Here is a 15,425-nt window from a genome sequence, read left to right as displayed (position 1 = left end):
CTTGATAATGAGCAAATATTTACAGAGAGAGATTTTTAAATGGGTAGAAATAGCATGTTCCTAAATAGGAATATTAAACATACCAAAAATATTGATTTGTTCCAAATTAATTAATAGGTTAAATAAAATTACAATCGAAATTTAAATTCTCTTTAAAACTTTTTGAAATGGTAGATATGCTAAAGTTTACCTAGGAAAATATATAAGCAACAGAGAAGCAAAAACATGTGAGAAAGAAAAGAGCAAGCAAAGGGAAGAAAAGAAAAGAGGAGAGGAGAGAAAAAAAAGAACAGAACAGAAAGGAAGGGAAGAGAAGGAAGAGAAAGGAAAAGAAAATTCAACATCCAGAGCATCACTGTAAAACAGAAGACTGTAAAGTAACCAGAGAGAAAACACTGTTACTTACAAATAAACAATAAATTGGACAGCTGCCTTTCAGAAGCATCAGTAGAGACCAGATGATACTAAAGTAATATCTTCAAAGTGCTAAAGAAAACAATTGAGAATTTTGTGTTCAGTGAAATTATTGGTCAAAAGTGAAGGCAAGGGCTTCCCTGGTGGCACAGTGGTTAAGAATCCGCCTGCCAATGCAGGGGACACGGGTTTGAGCCCTGGTCCGGGAAGATCCCACATGTTGTGGAGCAACTAAGCCCATACACCACAACTACTGAGCCTGCCCTCTAGAGCCCGCGAGCCACAACTACCGAAGCCTGCATGCCACAACTACTGAAGCCTGCGTGCCACAACTACTGAAGCCCGTGCGCCTAGAGCCCGTGCTCCGCGACAAGGGAAGCCACCGCAATGAGAAGCCCGCGCACCGCAACGAAGAGCAGCCCCCACTCGCCGCAACTAGAGAAAGCCCGCATGCAGCAACAAAGACCCAACGCAGCCAAAAATTAATTAATTAATTTAAAAAAAAAGTGAAGTCAAAATACAGATATTTTCAAACAAAAGAAAATCCTGTAATTTATCTCCCTCACTGAAACAACTACAAAAGGATAGATTTAAGGAAGGAGGAAATTCAGTTAATGAGATACAAAAAGCAGTGATGAGCAAAGACAGTGAGAAATATTTTGTCAAAATCTCTAAGCATTGGCTGTAAAAGAAATAAATGATTATTTCAGAAGGAATGCTTTTAAAAAGCAAAACTAAAATACTGGATGACGATAATATGGAAAATGGGAAGATGACACTAGAATTGAGGGATCCTAAGGTCCATATAGAATTGTTCAGGAGTATCCAAGAAATACTGACTAAATGTAGCCTTTTATTAAGTTCTATAAATAACTTTAAAAGGGATAACCTGAAATGGATTCCCTGCTCACCACCATTCCTTGTAATATAATTTCTCTATTCTTGAGTTTTTATTCAGCCTAAATGATTAATTTGTTGAATTAATTGTCAAGCAATATGTTTTAAGAAGGACTCATGAGTGTTATATTCCCTTAGTTCATATTTGAGAATGTCAGTCTGTTGCTTTTTCACTCAGCTGACAGTTGGTTGCATCTAGTGCTCTTAGACCATATTCTTTTCCCCTCAGAAGTTTGCAGTATTACTCTGGTGTTTTCTGTCATCTAATATTGCTGGGGTGAAGTATGAGGCCAATTACATTCTTTTCCCTTTGAAAATAAATTCCCTTTTTTGCCTAGATGTCTAAATAATTCTTCTTTATCTTTGAAGTTCCTAACTTTTTGGTATTGAATACTTCATACTGATTTTTCCTGTATTACAGTGTGCTTTTCTGAATATTTTTTCTTCATTTCAGGAGAATTTTCTTGCATTAGGTCTTTGAATACACTTCTATTTCCTTTGTCTTCTTATTTCAGAGACTTCAGTTATCCCTATACTGGATCTTTTTTCTTATACGTGAATTTTTCTAATTAATCTCATTGTCTCTTTAATTTACTTGTGGCTTCTCCTATCTTCTTACTGGTCCACAATCTCTTTCTGAAATGCTTAGAGCCATATATGTTTTGGAATTCAAAATTATTTTGTATTGTAGAAAATAAATGTATATTTCATATATTGCATAAACTCCCAGTAGAATCAGGGGCAGCACCCAGCACTCAAAAGCTTTAATGTTTTTCAATGAAAAGTATAAATATGAATATTCAAATTAAGTGGGATAAATAAAGATCATAAGTAACTTCATATCTGTTCAGGATAGGTTATGCTGCCAAGTAGGTGACCAAGAAAAACCCTCTAAAAGTCTTCATTTTTGAAATTTTGAAAGTTCAGCTTAGGGAGAGATTATGGGCTTGGAATATGCTTTCAGCAATAAATCTTACTGTTGACAATTTTTTAATTAGTTCTGTAAAGAAGCTGTTTGGAGCCCTTTGTTACTTTAGACCTGCAGTATCTCTGTTGATTTCATTTTGTTGTTTTATAATTCTGTCTTTTTTCTCTTTCTTATTAAATTAATGTGCTCATTAAGTTCTCCATTACATGAAGGAATATTGAGGAATTACCTGAGTTATCATTTCTACTAGATTTGGTTAATTCATTCTTATGGTTGTTTTCTCTTTTTTCCTGTAGTATGTCTGCAAAGTTGCTATGCTCCTTGTATTTTTTTTTTTACCTTGTTCATGTTAGTTGACTCTGTCCAGTTATTTTATTGATTCTTCCATATTATGAATACTTTCTTGGGTTTTCGTTTTCCATGCCATCTCTAAAACCACCTTTCTCTCCCTCTCTCTCTCTCTCTCCCTCTCTCTCTCTCTCTACTGCAACACCTTTATTGAGGTGTAATTCACAACCGTAAAATTAACCCACTTAAAGCGTACTATTCAGTTGCTTTGTATATTAACAGAGCTGGGCAAGCATCACCACAACCAGTTTTACAGCAGTTTTACCATTACAAAAGAAAACCCACATCAATTAGCAGTCACTGTTCAGAATGTACACTATATTCACGTACAGCTTTTTGTGTGAATCATGTTTTCTCCTCCAGAGTTTGGTTTAGCCTGAGTATTTCATGTTTTATCCACTTTCCTGTCATCTGAGAGAACAGCAGCTGGGTTGGAGCACAGTGTAAGAGAGGAGGGAAGCTCAGCTTGAGTGGTGTACAGACTATCTTAGATTTCCTGGGCTCCATTTTATCTTCTAAGAGTATACTGACTGTCTTGTATCTTGGTTTACTCCAACTAACTGGGCGAGGGAGGGTGTAGTGTATTTCCATGGGGCGATACTCCCAGGCTTCAGACCATTTTGGGAGAGTTAAGTGTGAAGCTTGGATCTGTCTCTTCCAACAGGGAAAGTCAGCTCTATTGATTTCTTTCCCTCTCCATTCATAGCTTCCTAGTGGAAGAGGAAAAAGATAAGAATACCCTTTCTCTTCACTTCTTTCCAGAAATAAGAGTATTAGTGACTCAGGAGTGAAGCTTCAGAGGAGTAGAGTGAGGTAGAAGCCAAGTCATACTGTTGGTCTCCTTTCTGCTCCGGAATCCTCTGTGTCTTGTCTTGTGCACAAGTTTTTAAAATTTATTAGATTAGATTTGCCCTTTATTTTGTCTATGGGTGAATGTGTGTGTGACTGTGGCAATATCAATCTACTCTCTGTGGTTGAACGTCCACAATGGTCTCTCTTAACACACTCCAGTTGGATTGTTTATCTCCACAGCTATAACTATTTTCAAGAGACACACCTGCAGAATGTGAAATTCATCTCTTTTTTGTTGTTAGCAGCAACTGAAACAGTTGACTACTTCTCCCTTCTTCTGACTCTGGTGATATAGCAGCCCCTTCGTATTCTTCTCAGGGTCCTCTGTCCAACTTTAAAATGGTGGATTCTCCTAGGACTTGATCATAGTTCTTGCCTTCTTCTGTCTCCCCTCTACCGTTGACTGATCGCATGCATTGCCATGGCTTTGAACACTGTTTGCTGATGAGTTCCCAATTTAAAACTCCATTGTAGACTTCTCCTTTGGATTCCAGTCTGATATATCCAACTGCCTGTTCCACCATTGGAAGTATAACAAGCCTCTCAAATTTTACATATCCAAAACCAAACTCTTTATTTTTCTCCTCATAATCCTGCTCTTCCATGTTTTTAAGTTTCAGTTAATGCCACCGTCCTCTACCAGAATGCATATGCTAAAAATGCTAAATACATCTGAGTCATCTTTAATTCTTCTCTTTTTATCATCATGCCCTCAAATCCCTATCCCAAACCACTGTTTCATCATCTTATTTCTCCATCTTTTCCTAAAAACATTTCAGGAAAGCATATGTAGTGCTTTCGTGACCTGAAATATGTACAATAGAAACTTCCAGGTTAATGCTTATGGATAGTCCAACTTCAGGCAATCTGTCCATACTTATAGGCAAAGTTGACCCACATATAGGCACAAAGAAAGGCCTGATCATCAGGTTAACTAGTCTTTCCCTTCACTAAGAGGTGGATGACATCCTAGCTGTGCATTTCATCTACACAGGTCACCTTATTACCAAATAATCTAAAGTGTTTTCTTGTACATCTATCAGCAATTATCATGCTGGATTTTTTTTCTCTCCTCTTTTTCTTTTCTTGAATTCTTAAATTGTTCTCCCTATCAGTTTTCATACGAATTCTGAATCTGTCTAAGTTGCTTTTTCTCAGTTCTCTCCCTCAGACTGAACAGAAGAAAAGCTGCTTTAACAATTCTTTATCAATTCCAAACACCTTCAGTTTATTACAAAACTTCCTGATTGATCTTAAAGAAAACAGCTCAATAACGATCCAGTCTTGATTTACTGTTCAATTAAATAATCCACTAACTAAGGAAAGGACAATCACCATTACATTTTTTATGTGACAGTCTTGTGCCACATCCTCCAAATCTCTAGCCAACTTAACTCAAAATTCAATTTTATTTTTTTAATGTTTGGAGTGTGTAGAAACAGCATCAACAATATATGGTGCCAATAAATAATTCTGGCAAAATACATGAAAGCTTTACAAAGAAAATGATAAAACTCTATCAACCATATCCTCATCACACTAACATGAACAGAGGTGTTACCCCTTTGCTGCCCCACCTCCACCTTGAGACTGTCTGGTGGGGACCTGTCAAGTGTTCTTGCCCTACACTAAACAAATATCTAGAAAATGTTGAGAAGAAGGGCCTGGGGAGAGGGCGGAGAGGGGGGTATCCCAGAACTAAGATTGCTGAAGAAAAGGATTCTTAAATCTACATCTAAAGTCCTGGGCAAATTCCCAAAAGGCCAGTGTGTAAAACCAACCAGAATCAACAGCAAATGACTTGAGACTTGTACTCTGGTGAGGAATATTATCCAGTTTTCAGATTGGCCTCTGGGCTGCACACAAGTGAAGCATACCAGAATAGCATTGCAAAGGCTTTAAAAACTAAATTGATATTGGAACCACAAACCACAAAAGTGGGCCAGGATGTGTGTTCTGAACCCAAACCTGTTAACTGCCAGCTAAAATAGAAGATCTAAATAAGAACCAGAGTGTCATAACATTATACTCAAAATGTGCAGGATACAATCCAAAATTTTTGTCATACGAAGAACTAGGAAAATCTCAACTCAAATGAGAAAAGAAAATCAACAGATGCCAACACCAAGATGACACAAATGTTGGAATTATCTAACAAGAATTTTAAAGCAGCTATGATCAGGAGGTTCCAACAGGCAACTGCAATCACTGTGAAACAAATGCAAAAATAAATAGTCTCGACAAAGACATAGAAGATACAAAAAGAACCCAATGCAAGTTTTAGAACTTAAAAATATAATAACCAAAAGAAAAAACTCACTAGATGGCTTGTGGTAGGTAGGATAAGGCCCTGAAGATGCGTACATCCTAATCCCTAGAACTTGTGAGGTTCTTGGCAAAGGGGAATTAAAATCCTAGATGAAATGATGGTTGCTTTGAGATGATCCCCTTGAGATGGGAAGGTCATTCTAGATTACCTGGGTGGGCCCAATGTTATCAAAAGGGACTTTAGAAATGGAAGAGGGAGGCAGAAAAGTCAGAGTCAAGAAACAGAAGTTGGAATGATGTGATGGATGACTTTGAAGGTGAAAGGGGCTGCAAGCCAAAGGATGTAGGCAGCTGCTGGAAGCTGGGAGAGGCAAGGATACAGATTCTCCCCATGACCCTTCAGAAGGAAGCACAGCCCTGCCAACATCCTGATCTTAATCCAGTGAGATTCATGTTGGAGTTTGACCTAAAAAAATTTAAGATAGCAAGATAGGGTTATGGAATTAAGAGATACAAACTGCTATGTATTGATATAAAATAGATAAGCAACAAGGATATATTGTATAGAACAGGGAAATATATCCATTATTTTGTAATAACTTTAAATGGAGTGTAATCTATAAAAATATTGAATCACTGGGACTTCCCCAAGCGGTCCAGTGGTTAAGATTCTGTGCTTCCACCACAGGGGGCGTGGGTTCGATACCTAGTTGGGGAATTAAAATCCCACATGCCTTGCAGCACAGCCAGAAACAAACAAACAAACAAATTGAATCACTATGTTGTACACCTGAAACTAATATAATATTGTAAATCAACTATACTTCAATTTCTTTAACTAATTAATTAAAATATATATATGTAAGATAATAAATTTGCATAATGTTGTTGCAAGGTGCTAAATTTGGGGTAATTTGTTATAGCAGCAATGGATAATGGATACAGATAGAAAGGTGCAATGTTATCAATGTGTCAGTTCTCCTCAAAACAATCCACAGATTCTAAGTAACTTCAGTCAGAATTCTGAAAAGGTTTTTTATGAATCTTGATAGGCTTATTGAAAAAAATTATTTAGAAGAATACAGGAATAAGAATAACCCAGATAAAATTAAAGAACAAGAATCGTCAAACATTTTCCCACAAAGGGCAAGAAAATAAATATTTTAGGCTTTGTCCACCTCTGTCATGTCTACTGTTTTGATTTATTATTCAATCCGTTACAGATGTAAAAACGATTCTGAGCTCAGGGGTGTATAAAAACAAACCACCAGCTAGATTTGGCCCATGGGCCGTAGTTTGCTGATGCCAGAATTAGAAGGACATGAATAAGCCTCAAGACCGTATTGAGAAAAGAAAAGGTGTAGAAGAATAGATATTGTGTGGAACTACTCAAATAAGATTATAAAACATGTGAAACAATATTATTTACTCATACACACATAATCACATGCACGTAAGTGTACAGAAATTAAATTATGCACCCCAAATTCAGAACGCTGTTTGTTTCTAATAAGAGGAAAAAGATGAAGGACCTCAATAGTTTCTGTAATATTTACTTCTTAAGTTGGATTTTTTAATAGGTATTACTTAAGCTGTAATTTTGTATGCACCTGATATATTTCATAATATTAAGACATTCTTGGTAGATTTTTTGCTCTGCTAGGCAAGGGATGACTCCTCAAGTTATCAAGGGACATGTGGATTGTCCTCAGTGGTTGGAGGTTCCCAAGTTCATCCTTCTTGAGGGTTTAGGCACTTATCCCATATATTAAAGATAAGGGTTTGAAAACACTTGGTTTTCTGGAACCCAGGAAGGCATGTTCAATTCATCATTGTGTCTGTGTCAAGGAAGCCTGGCTTGTCTCTCAACAACAGATGTCTAGAAATTTTCCAGAAGTCTGTGGTGAAAGAGACCCAGGCTGTCTTAGCCTCTCCCACCACTGCCATCTCCCAACCCACATGATCACTTGCCCAGTCACTATGGGATCTGGATTTTTAGGACAACACACCAAGATCCTCCAGTCCACAAAGATGTCCTTTTCTAACACTCCCTGTCTTGGCCACCATCACACAGTATTGAGTTCTAGGACCCTCCACTCTGCTTCTATTCATTTACTTTCTTCAAACCCTGGAGTAAGTGTCAGAATATGCTAAAAACACAATATGGAAAGAAAATATGAGAAGGGATCTGGCACAAACCCCCCACACTACAGCAGTTTGGGGGCCGGGAGACAGACCCAACCTATGTGCAAGAGCAGCTGGGCAGGAAGACAAAGTGTAGTGCCCAAAGAAGGGCTGTGGGTTGGGCAACGGTGGACATTAAGACTTCCAAGAGACAGGCATGTCCCAGGAAGGAAAGTAGACCAGGGTAGTAGAAATCCCAGATGGGTAGCACATTGGATTGAGGATAGCAAGTGTCATCAACAGGAAGCTTCACACCCAGGAATCAGCGTACTGGCTGCAGGACTGGGTATCAGAGGCAGAGGTGCCTGGACTTGACTGAGGATGGCAGGGTAGCGAGAACCGAAACAGAGCTCATTTCTCAGCAGTGGAGCACACAGGAGCCCAGGAACATCACAGGGCTCTGGGGTCTGGGAAGCTGGAATATTCAATTCCATGGGATGAAGCGATGGAGCTGTTTAAATTCTGCCCATCTGTTGTTTGAATTGGTCCAGGAACCAGGGCAGAGCTCAGCCTTGTGGTGAATGGCAAGACCCAGCCTAGCTCCTGTGACCTGGGGAAAGTCACAGGAAGAGAAAGGGGAGGGCAGCTGCCTGTTCCTCTTCTTCGTACGCTTGTCAATTTCCTCCCACCTCTCCCTGCTGTCCCCACCCAGGTATTAATTATTTGTACTAACATCTGCCGCACATTGCTCAGATTCACTGCTGGTACAAAGAAAGCGTTACAGAGTAAAGTCGTGCTATTGTATTGTTTGAAATGGTGCATCTTGGTTTGAAAATTGCTTTAAGTTTTGGAAATGTCTCTCCATCCAGCATGATTAATGTGATACATACAGGAGAGCAGCAGAGTGAGTGGAGAATTAGAGTTGGTGCCAGTTCACCTCGAAGCATTTATCTTTGCTTTTTTTCCCCCTGGTGCCTGCACTGAGCCTGAGGGTAAGCTGACACTTTTTTTTTCTTTTTTAACAAATTAAGCCTCATTTTCCTTTTCACGCGTGTGTTAAGAACCTTGAAATGAATGAGCAATGTCTGCAGCCTCCAATGCCAGCTGCTGTGGCAGGGAAGAAAGAGGTGACGATGTCCCACAGATTCGGAAAGATTGTTTAATGGGGCTGTGGCAGAGGTAACAAGCACAAAGATACTGTGCTGTCAGGACAAAGCAGGTTCTCTCTTCCCCCAGCCTCGCGCTACATGATGTAACATTCAGCTTCTGGCCTAACGTGGCATCTCTTCCCGGCTTTGATTTATTCCCACTTTCGCAAATCACGGAGGTATGTTATAGGAGATGCATTTAGAGCCGTTGTTATAGTTCATTGAGGAGCCAGGTTTTATCCCTACCAGAGGAGAATCTCCTGCGTAGCAGGGTGAGTGACCTAGAATAAATGGAAAAAAGGGGGAAAAAAAAGAGAGAGACAGAGAGAGCAGGAATGTAGATGTTATGCTGGGAGGAAATTGTATTTACCTTGATTGAAAACGCTTTTATTACGTAATTTAGATCCGAATGGAAAATAGAACAACGGGGCTCCTGCCTGGTCGGGAGTGTTGCTGAGCACACAGCCGCTACCATAATGTGAGTGCGTGTGTGATGACTGTGTCATTGTGTTTATATACGAAAGCACTGTGCTCCATCAAAGGAAATGAAAAATACCTCCATGGGTTTGCTCAGTCAGCTTCTTTAGCAGAAAGTGCTTGGAGGTGTGGAACAGTAACAGTGGCCAAAACGCAGAGTCTCAAAAGAACTACGCAGGTTTACATGAAAGTCACATGTCCACTGGAAACAGTGCAATGCTGACCAGACCCTGGCATCCTCAGAATAGTTGATCCTGTATTGTGACTTGGGCGTAAGTGCTCCCTGAGCACGAATTATACCCACAGCTGATGAGTTGGGCAAAATAATGTGCAAGGCAGCAGTACTGTCTGCAAGGAGCTTACAGTCCAGTTGAGCAGGCAAAACAAATACAGAGAGAGAGATAATTAGAATTGCGGGGTGGGGGGTGGATTTCAAATGAATTGCTGAAACGATCCAAATTCTAAGGGGAATATTGCAGGAATTCAGCCACTCTCTCCAGAATGTCTGTGAGTATGTGTATATATCTATACATATACACCTATATATTAACATTTTATTTGCATAGATGATATATGTTTTTACCTTTTTATCCTAACACACTCAATTAGGAAGTCTCTGTTTCCTTATTTCTAAGACTTTCTCCATGTCAGAGGTACACTCCGGACCACAGAACTGACAGTGGAAGACTTTGTCTTCACATCCCACTCTCAGCAGCATAAAGGAGTCTCTAGATGTTTTCCTTGTCAATTCAAGTTGTAATTGATGCCCCCGCCACCGGCTGTGCCCACCCCCACCCCCACCCGCACCCCGCATGGTGTGGACTACTGCTAGTGCTGGAGGCGAAGTAAGGCTAAGAGGAGGGCAAAGAAAACTATCAGCTCCGAGCTTCACTCTGTGCTAGAACCATGGAATGATGCTAAAGGTTCCACCTGTTATCACATCTGATTCATGGAATTTCAACAAGAGCAGGGGCCTTGTCTTATAATCAACACTGTATCCCCTCTACCTAGAGCTGGTCTTGGCAGATAGAACATGCTCAGTAAATACCTGTTGAATGAATGAATCTTTATAGCAAACTCTGTGACGTGTATCATTACCTCATCTTACTGATGATGAAACTTCAACTCAAAGACTGAACCCTCTGCACCTGGGCACACAACACGTGGATACAATTACCCATATTTAAGACTAATTAGGTCTGACTCCAAAGGCCAGCTTCTTTCCACATAAGCATTGTTGCTGAAAGACAGAAGGTCTAAGCCTGACCTCAAAGGGCTTACCATCAAATAGGGAACCAACACTTAGCATGTACAAGCTGAGAACAAATGGCCCAAGGTAGGATGTGATTAAGAGAATGGAATGCTTGTGCAAATGATTTCCCTGAGCACGCCTCACGCTCACACAGCCCCAGCACCCTTTCTCTGGCAGCAGCTACTAACCCGCTCACTCCCACATCTGTACCATGAGGGGGAAGGAAACTAATTACTAACACACTTGGTTTTGTCTACCCATGTTTTTTCAGGCCAAAATAACTTACGAGTAAGAAAGTAAACAAAATTTTTAAACTTATGATACCAGTTTACACAAACTTTTTTTTCTGATTTTGCTCTCATAAATTTCTATCAGATGGGTCTGGAATACTCAGAAGAGTTCTCTGCCATTGTCCTCTCTTCTTGCACCAGCTCACTGTGGTGACATGTATTACTCACAAAACGTCAGCCATGCCTCGGACCTGAGTTAAAGACACTGCTGACAGGAGACAGGAGAGGGGTTAAGCACATAGAATCTGGGGTCAGATGCCAGTCACATGTGTAAAATAACCACAGTTGTGAGACTCAGATGATAAATGCCACCATAGGAAGATCAGACGGTTACCACTTTAACCCAGTGATAAATTTTAGTGTCACTAATGGGCCCCCCACAGCCAGAAATTAGGTACCTCCCAATGTAACGTAAAATGAAATACACAGCAACACCTGTGAAGCATTCTTCCCGGAATGTTCAACCTAAACCTAATTGGGCCTTTCAATACAGGGGACAGAGGAATAGGTTAGATGACACCACAGAAAACAATCAGCCAAATACAGAAGGAGGGACATTTTAAAGATAAAAGACCTGCTCTCTTCAAGCCAAAGTCATGATTTAAAATAAAAAGAGAGAGCAATGTTGTACTGTAAAAAAAATGAAAGGGAGGATTTTCTAGATCAAGAGATATTTAAAGAGACATAATAGATGTGACAATTTAATTCTGGTTCAAACAAAAGAGCTATAAAGACATATGTGGAGAAGAATTGGGGAAATTTGAATATACACTGAGTTTTAGATATTGGAGAATTGTCAAGGATGATAATAATGTTATGGTTATGTAGAAAATGTCCTTACATTTTGGAGGTGCATACTGAAATACTTAAGAGTGTAACGTCGTGATATCTGTAACTTAAAGTACTTCCACCAAAATAAAAAACGACACCAGTGCAGAAAATTATGAATAACTATTAAATGTAGATGATGGGGACTTCCCTGGTGGCACAGTGGTTAAGACCCGTGCTCCCAATGCAGGGGGCCAGGGTTCAATCCCTGGTCAGAGAACTGGATCCCACATGCCACAACTAAGGAGCTTGCGTGCCACAACTAAGGAGCCACAATCAAGACCTAGCACAACCAAATAAATAAATTTTAAAAATAAATGTAAATGATGGGTTTATGGGTAATTTTAATTCTGACTTTCTACTTTTTAACACGTAAGTTTTTGTAAAAAAGAAAATTTTAAAGGATGATATGATGCATGTGAATTGTTCAACAGAATTCCTGGCACTCCGTAAATGCTTACTAATATTGGCTTTTACTACGGTTATTGTTTTTATTATTTCCAGTTGTCAGTGCTGCTACCAGTGCCTGCCAACATTACCATGAAGGCCGCTGTCCCCCAAAGCCCAGAGCATTGTTGTCAGTGTGGACTGCTGTCTCCAGTCCCTGCCTAAGCATGAAAGCCAGTGTTGCTGAGGCCTGTGCTCTCAATAACACGCATGTTGTTGTTGCTTTTTAGATTTTTGTCATTCTTAATGCATCCTGTTCCCTGGAAACTGGACCAGAGAAGAGTCTGTGTGGTGGGTCCTGGGCTCACAACAGCTATGAAGATACTGATGAGCCAGCTGTGTTGGAGGTGGTGAGGGTTGGAGGAAGGAAGGGTCCCCGCCCAGGCTTCATCTTCACCATGAAGGGACACCAGTGAATTTTGATATACTCCTCTTCCTCGCTCACTCTTCTCCAACAAGGAGGATTGTTTTATCTTACTGGCAGATTCAGGAGCAAGCACTTAGGCATGGACAGCTCAGCCTCTGCCTGTGCAGGACACATTATGTGTTAGGCTTTCCACATGCCAAGGCTTGCTGGCAAAGGCTCTGTGCCTACAGGAGGAGCCTGCAGTGTCACCTGTGATCGGGAGGATATTTGTCCAATCCTGAGATTCAAGATGGAAGTCCACGTCGCCACTCTAAAGCCATGTTCTTCAGTATTATTAAAACAACAAGCAACAACAAAACACCCAAAAAACTGCTACTTCCTCCTCCAGCTCCTTATTCCACTTTATTGTTTAGTTTCAGAGCACATGGAAGAGAAAAGGAGCGCTATATGTCCATTTTCTCAAACCCAACATCCTGCGCCGAACGCTTTTGCTCCTAATCTTCCTACTGAGGTAAGTTCTTTCCCAGATCCTAGATGCACATTCTACACTCTAAAGCATGCAGGTATGCCCGGTAATGCTGCATATTAAGAAAACACAGTTCATCTGGGATTTCTGTTCTTTGCGTTTTAACTAAGCTCAATATACTAGGGATTACTAGTTATCAAACTTAAAGGGCTGGGCAAATGGGTTTTATATGAATTATAAGAAATTTTCAAGTTGGAGAACATTCTGAGTGAAGCTGAGTGAAATATGAGATTGCTATTAGTTCTCCTAGATATTCTAATGTTTCAAATTAGAAAGAGGAAGAGAACAAAGATCCATATGCTACAAGTATAGAATTAGTAAGTCCTTTAGTAATTACTTTTTCTATGGTCTGAGGAAAATGCTAAAGTTAATCTTTTATTTATTTATTTTTTGGCTGCACTGGGTCTTCATTGCTGCATGCGGGTTTTCTCCAGTTGTGGTGAGCAGGGGCTGCTCTTCGTTGCATTGCGTGGGCTTCTCATTGCAGTGGCTTCTCGTTGCGGAGCACAGGCTCTAGGCGCGCGGGCTTCAGTAGTTGTGGCTTGCGGGTTCTAGAGCGCAGGCTCAGTAGTTGTGGCGCACGGGCTTAGTTGCTCCACGGCATGTGGGATCTTCCCTGACCAGGGCTCAAACCCGTGTCCCCTGCATTGGCAGGTGGATTCTTAACCACTGCGCCACCAGGGAAGTCCAACTAAAGTTAATCTTGAAGTTGAAATACTGGATGCCCTTCCAGGAACCATCTCAACTTGCTCTTCCTTGCCTAATAATTTCAACTATCAGGAGATATATTTCCTAGGAGGATACGTCACCAAATTCTTAAGGTAAAACAACTGATACAATGGATTTTGATACGAGCAGAAAACACCTACACGTAAGCCAAATAAACTAAAGACAATGATTTTTAATACATTTACAATTTATAAATACATTTAATACATTTACATAAATGTGGTAAAATATACATAAGATGTATCAACTTAGCTATTTTTTAAGGGTAGCTCAGGGCTATTAAGTACATTCACATTATTGTGCAACCATCACCACCATCCGTCTCCAGAACTCTTTCATCCTGCAAAACTGAAACTCTGTACCAAGTAAATGACTTCTCATTCCCTCCCATCCCCCCAACCCCTGGCAGCCACCATTCTACTTTCTGTCTTTATGAATTTGACCATTCTTGGCACCTCCTATAGGTGGAATCATACAGTATTTGTCTTTTTGTGACTAAAGACAATTATTTTTAAGTGGCTTCCTTCCTGTGTTCTGCCCATCACTTATGTACACTTGGCCATGGGTATTTGCCCAATAACCCACCCAGCAATTGTACCAACACATAAGCCAGGCAATTTTACATTCAGAAGACCACCTCTTTCCACTTGACTTTTGCATTTAGCAATCACCATGTCAAATAAGGCCTCTGTGCCATAGCCTGTTTTCTTTGTTCAAAGTTAAATTTGTAAGATCAAAACACTCTCCAATTTGTCTGTACCAATCTCTGGAAGCCTCCTCAACGTGGTATCAGCCTGGGTCATGCGCAGCAGACACCAAAAAGAGGGGGGACCAAAGCCAGACTCAGAGAGTAAAAATAAGCAGTCAGGAGTCTGGAGACAAAGCCATCAACAAAAGATGTCAACAGGCAACATCACAGACAAAGAAGTCTCAACTGAAGGAAGATCCACTGTACATTTTCAGTAGCTCCGCTGGAGTACAGCAAGGCATCACATGTGTCAGAGGGTGCCCTTTACCAGCAAAATGTGTCCAGTGTATAACATATTAAGAAAATACTCTATATTCTCTACTTTTATTGTTTAATATTAAAATAAACTAAATCATATTTCTTAATCATCTCATTTCTACCAACAGAAGATACCAAATCCAATAGCTGAATGGAATCTCACTTAATTCAAGTGTTATTTTTTCTATTTAAACACCTTGCTTTATATTAAGAAACAAAAACCCAGGTCTTAGGACCGAGAGGAAAGAGGGATTTTTTTGTCTTGGATAGTTGTTTCTCTTATGAAAAGTGATTCTGGGAATAAGAAGTCAAAACCAATTTGACCTTTGGCCCTGAAATAGCACACACTGAATATCATGAAGCCATAATTAGAAATAGTGTTCAGGAACTAATAATAATGTATTTTTCAAACTGATATTACTGTATATAAAACTTTGTAATTAATTCTGGGTCCCAGAAGAATTAATTGTTTCTCATTTTGGGAAGAGTCTGCCTTTCTGTGCCTCAGATTCTTCATATTCTTA

This window comes from Delphinapterus leucas, chromosome 12 (assembly GCF_059928025.1).
Source record: "Delphinapterus leucas isolate spDelLeu-1000000601 "Yukka" chromosome 12, BTC_Dleu_Yukka2, whole genome shotgun sequence".
In the NCBI taxonomy this organism is placed as follows: domain Eukaryota; kingdom Metazoa; phylum Chordata; class Mammalia; order Artiodactyla; family Monodontidae; genus Delphinapterus; species Delphinapterus leucas.
This window is presented reverse-complemented; position numbering follows the sequence as displayed.